This window comes from Echinops telfairi, unplaced genomic scaffold (genome assembly GCF_000313985.2).
Source record: "Echinops telfairi isolate 266 unplaced genomic scaffold, ASM31398v2 ScPeMD7_1713;HRSCAF=2227, whole genome shotgun sequence".
In the NCBI taxonomy this organism is placed as follows: Eukaryota; Metazoa; Chordata; class Mammalia; order Afrosoricida; family Tenrecidae; genus Echinops; species Echinops telfairi.
In genome coordinates, this window is record NW_022105611.1 from 17067612 (window position 1) to 17073087 (window position 5476).

General features: G+C 53.1%; 1 protein-coding gene across 1 annotated transcript in view; it reads left to right on the plus strand.

Annotated features, from left to right (window-relative positions):
• The window catches only part of LOC101651594 (guanylate cyclase D-like), an 87017-nt gene that overhangs the window by 44539 nt on the left and 37002 nt on the right, over positions 1-5476 (plus strand). The window lies entirely within an intron of this gene.

Below are 5476 nucleotides of genomic sequence, written 5' to 3' on the forward strand. Positions count from 1 at the left end.
CCACCCCTTTCCTGGGTTCACACCATCTTCTTTGGTCACTCACCCGGTGAAGGCCACTGATGGCATCTTCATCTGTTGGGTGACGCTGTTTCGCAGTGCGCCGATGTTGTGCCGGGCATTCTGTGGCCAACCCACCGGGTCCATCTGCCTCGGTCAGAAAAATACAAATGGTGCCCCCCAGGGGGCTGGCAAGATAGCCTAGGTGGATGGGGTGGTGGGCACTGGCAGCTCACACACTCACAGTTAAGGGTTAGGAGAGGGGATGGGGCAGGGTCTAAGCTTTAGGGACAAACCCCCTCTCTGGTCGCTTGGCTGATTTCTGTTGGCATCCAGATCTCCAGGATCCTTGGAAGTCAGCCGAGGGTTCCTGTGGAGAGGGGTGTACAGAAAGAAGTGTGGACTTCACACAGTAGCCCAAGAGCTGGAGCTAAAGGCCGAGGCTGAACCTGCTCAGAGCTGCACCCCTGAGGGCCCTGCACCATCAGCTGCAGAGTTCCTGGGCTCTGAGGGGGGCCGGCAGGACTGTGGGGCCTCCTCTGGTGCCTCAGTTTCTCTACCTATACAAGGAGGTGATGGTTGTCTTTGACTGGAAAACAAGCTGGTTCCAGTTGCAACTTGGCTGTGACTTTTGACCTTGGGGGAGTCACTGTTGTGCCCAGATTCAGTGTCCTTCTCTGAAAAGGGGGCACAAGGTCTCCTCTCGGAGGGCTAGGCAAAGCAGCAGCTCACAGGGGGCTGGGGAGCAGAAATCGAGGGCAGAGGTGGCTGCTGTCATGGTGATAAGCAACAGGTAGCTATGTTCCCACCTGGGACAGATTTCACTCTCTATGAGCCCAGAACTCGCTCCACTGCACCTGGGAATCATCTCAAGGATCAGGGCTCTGCTTCATCCTGGCTGCTAGGAGACCACCCAGAGACCACCAGCGGAAGACAGGAGGGTGCAGTCCCAGAGGAGCACGCCCCGACCCCCCACATTTGCCCGCAAGTTGGGAGCCCTGAGCTTCTGGAACTGGGGCAGCCTAGGTCAGCAGGGGCCCAGAGTCAGCCAGCCGTGCAAACTTTCTTCTTTACAGATGGGGAAGCAGGGGCCTGGGGCGGGACAGGGGCAGGACTGGGGGCTGAAATGCAGGGCTCCCACCCACTTCCAGCCCTCTTTTTCCTGCAGTGCGTCCCCCTTCCCCAAAGACCCAACGATGATGATGATGGTGATGGCGATCACTGTTCCATTTAATAAGTACTTACCACATTCTCTACCCCACAGCAGACGTTCAGCACATTTCGGTCTTCACCATATTCTGAAGCTAAATATCCGTTGCCCACGAGTCCTTTCCAGCTCAAGGCCACCAATGGGTGCCACCGGGGAAGCTCTGGGCCCCGTAGGCTTTCAGTGACTGAGCTTTCAGACTCTGTGGACTGCCAGGTCTTTCTTCCAAGGGACCTATGGGTGAACTTAACATTCCCGTCTTCGGGGTGACAGCTGACTGTGTTAACTGTTTTCACTGCCTAGGGCCTGGACCAGGTAGCTCTTTCCACCTCCATTTGGCAGACAGGAAATGGAAGCTCAGAGAAGTGAAATGGCTCAAGGTTGGTGGCTTTGCTGGGTGACATCGAGTCCATGTGGGCTCCCAGCGGCCCCGTGTGGTGGAGTGAAGTGCCCCACAGGGTGTCTGGGTCATTCTCTTAGAGAGCTGTTGGCCAGGCCTGTCTCCCGCGGGGCCCCTGGGCGGGTTTGAATTGTCAACCTTTGGGTTAGTAGTTAGTAGTCAGCAGGGCCCCTCAAGTTTAGTGGTTTAACAACTACCAACTCACTGTCATGGTCCATTTTGACTCATTGCAATCCTTTAGGGCGGAGCAGGACTGCCCCTCCCTCCGGGGGGGGTGGGGTGGTGGTGTTTCAGACCAACCTTTTTAGGAGTAGAAAGCTTCATCTTTCACCCAAGGAGTGGCTGGTGGTTTTGAACTGCTGACCCTGTGGTTAGCAGTCCCACTCATAACCAACCCACAATGCCATCAGGGCTCAGCATGATTCCAAAGCCCCTCCTATCTCTCTGCACTAAATTCTTTTTCTTTTAATAAATCACTTTATGGGGGGGCTCTTATAACAATCCATACATCAGTTGTATCAAGCGCATTTGTACATATGTTACCATCATCATTTTCAAAACACTTTCTTTCTGCTTGAACCCTTGGTATCAGCTCCTCTTTTTTCCCTCCCTCCCCCACCCTCCACCCTCGTGAACCCCTGATAAATTATAAATTATTATTATTTTCATATCCTACACTGCCCTCTGTTTCCCTTCACCCACGTTTCTGGTGTTCATCCCTGATGGGGTGGGGGCTGTTATAGGTTGATCATTGTGATCAGAGTCCCCATTATTCCCCTTCTCCCCATCTTCCTCCTGCCCTCATGGTAATGCCTCCCCTGTTACTATATCTGCGGTTTTATCTGTCCTGGATTCTGTACGTCCAGAGCTCTTATCTGTACCAGTGTTCGTGCTCCTGTCTAGCCGGATTTGTAAGCTAGAACTGGGGTCGTGATAGTGGGGAGGAGGGGAGGAAGCATTAAAGAGCTAGAGGAAATGTTGCATGTTTTGTTGGTGCTATCCTGCACCCTGGCTGGCTTGTCTCTTCCTTGTGACCCTTCTGTCAGGGAGGGGATGTCCAATTGTATGCAGATGGGCTTTGGGTCTCCACCCGACCCCCCTTGTTTAGCATTGATATATTTGTTTGTTTGGGATCTTCTAATGCCTGATACCTGATCCCATCGACACCTCATGATCACACAGGCTGGTATGCTTCTTCCATGTTGGCTTTGTTACTTCCCTGCCGCTTGTTTATCTTCAAGCCTTTAAGACCCAGACATCTTGATAGCGTAATATTCATATGCGTTGGTGCTATGGTAGCATTAATTTTGCTTTCTACTCCGTCCATGCTTGCTGAAGTATTAGACAAAGAATAAATGAGTTTTTGCCTTTAATAGCACCATCAGCTTTCTTCACCACATTTGCTTATGCGCCCATTTTGTCTTCAGCAATCGAGTTGGGAAGGTGGGCATCACAGAATGCCAGGTTATTAGAATGAAGTGTTCTTGCCTTGAGGGAAGACTTGAGTCAGAAGTGACTACCCAGACAGTCGCTGTTGACATTCCAGAAGCACCTCCTACTCCTGACCTTCCCCTCCGCCAAGGGCTAGTGCTTATTTTGCCTGGACATGGCCTCAGAGCTGACACTGGATCATATGCGTTCTGGGCACTCACACTGGGAGGCTGTTGGCTGTGGGGATGGCGAAGGCTGAGCTCTGTGGGTGGGTGGGGGGAAGTGGGAGGTGGCAGGGATATGGGCAGAAGCCAAGCAAGAGCCCCAGAGCCCCAGGATGGGTATCAAGGTCCTGGGATAGTAGGGTGAAGTGAGCGTCCCATTGTCCAAATACACTCCCTGGTCAGGGGCATGTGCAGGGGGTGAGAGAACACCCTAGGGTGAAATCCATCTGCCGGCATCCATTTGCCATCTTCACCATGTGTAAAGAAAGAGACTGTGTGGCTGGGCAGGGCAGAGGGAGGGTCAGAAATGGAGCAGTCTATGTGAACCCCCAACCCTCTGACCCCGACGCTCCTGGAGCACACACCGCAGTTCCTGCACCCAGGGGTCTCCAATGACTAGGGCCACTAAGCCGGCAGAGCCAAGTGCTGTGGGATGGATGGTGCTGGGGAGGGTAGGAGGCAGGAGACAGCCTGTGATCGGTGGGTGTCTGGACCCAGAGGGTCCCACGATGAACCTGGCCCACCTGGTAGAATGAGTGAAGGGCAAAGCACTGGCAATAGATTGGCACAGAATCACCTAGCTCGGTGAGTAAGGAGTGTCTGCCTTGAGGATTGTGCTTGCCAAAGAGTTATCTGCAAGGGGCCAAGTTGACAAGAGCTGCTCAGAAGATTAGGCGGCAAGACCTGGAGGCAGTGAGCTGCTGTGATTGGTGGAAAAATAATGCAAGAAAACCCCAAGAAAACTCCCTGCCATTGAGTTGATGCTGACTCATTGCAACCCCGTCGGACAGGGCGGAGCAGCCCCTGTGTGTTTCCCAGGCTGCAGTGGGACGGGTTCACATAAGTGGCAGCCACTGTAAGGACTTGATAACTCCGAAGAGTCTTTATTCAGTTAAAACTGGACTGCTAGAATCTAAAAGCGATTCTTTGATTGCAGTCCTGAGTACACATTTCAGTCCATCTTTAAAGGCAAAAAGCTCATTTATCCTTTGTCTAAGACTTACGCATGCCTGGACAGAAGCAGAAAGCAAAATTAAGGTTGCTGTTCTTTAGGGTTAGGGAGCCTTACAGGGCACAGCATTGATGATAACATCCTGGTACCTTCAAGAAGAGCAAGCGTGCGTTACAGGGTACCTTCCTTATCGTAAAAGAAACGATACCAAAATTCACTATAATGCCAGGGTTACCACAGCAAGATTAACTACACCATGCAGATTACAACATCAAACGGGAAGTGGTAAAACAAATGTTATATTGAAGAATAGCCCAAACTAATTGTAGTGTCCCGAACCTGGGAACCTGAGAGTACATTCTAAAATCAGTCACTAGTGGGACTTTCCGAGATGGGGGGTTGGGGAGGGGGGCAGGTCCTTCAGCAGCTACCAAAAATGGAGCTTCTCTTGCCGGTCTGCCTCCGTCACACTCTGCCCATCTTTCTCCCAATCCGGAAAAGGAGGTGAGGATGGTGGTGTAACGTGAGGAATGGCACCGATGGCACCGGATTGCACGTGTAGAAACCGTCGAGTCGGTGTGTGTTTTGCTGGGCCGGGTTTCAACAACAGCCCAAAGAAACAGGGCACACTGCACAGAAAATAGCTCTGGGTAGAAATTGGGGGGATTCATTGAACACCCGAGTGTGAGAAGCTCAGCTGGACGCGACCCCTTGTGCTGCGTGACCCGCCCCATCACGCCATCAAGCAGGCCGTACTCAGTCTGCCGAGTGGGAAAGTAGGCTCGGATTGCTGCCCAGACGCCCCGGGCCACAGTGGCAGGAGGTGGCTGCCGGCAGGGTCTGGCTGGCTCGGACTCTCACCTGTGTAGCAAGGAAGCTCTAGCCTGGTCTAGGCTTGAGCATCATGAGGCTGTGGGCCAGTTCTGGGGAGGAGGCCATGTCCCTAAAGCTGGGAGTCCCTGGAGACTCTGGGTCCCAATTCCCTGCTTATCAATGAGGAGATTGGAGCTCTGGGAGGAGCCTTAACATCACAGAGGAAGCGTTGGGTGCTGGCGGGAAATGCCTGGAAGCAGACCTTGTCTTCTTTTTCCCCCTTCTAGGACTGGGGAGGGGCTTGTCCCCTGAAGGTTGGTGCTGGACACAGCCACACAGGGAGACCTTCCCGTGGTTCTGGAGTCAGTGGGGCACCACCCTCAATCTACCAAGCAGAGCCCCTTGCTGCCACTTCTCTGTAGTGCTTTGGGGTACCCTCCTGGGGGTTGGCT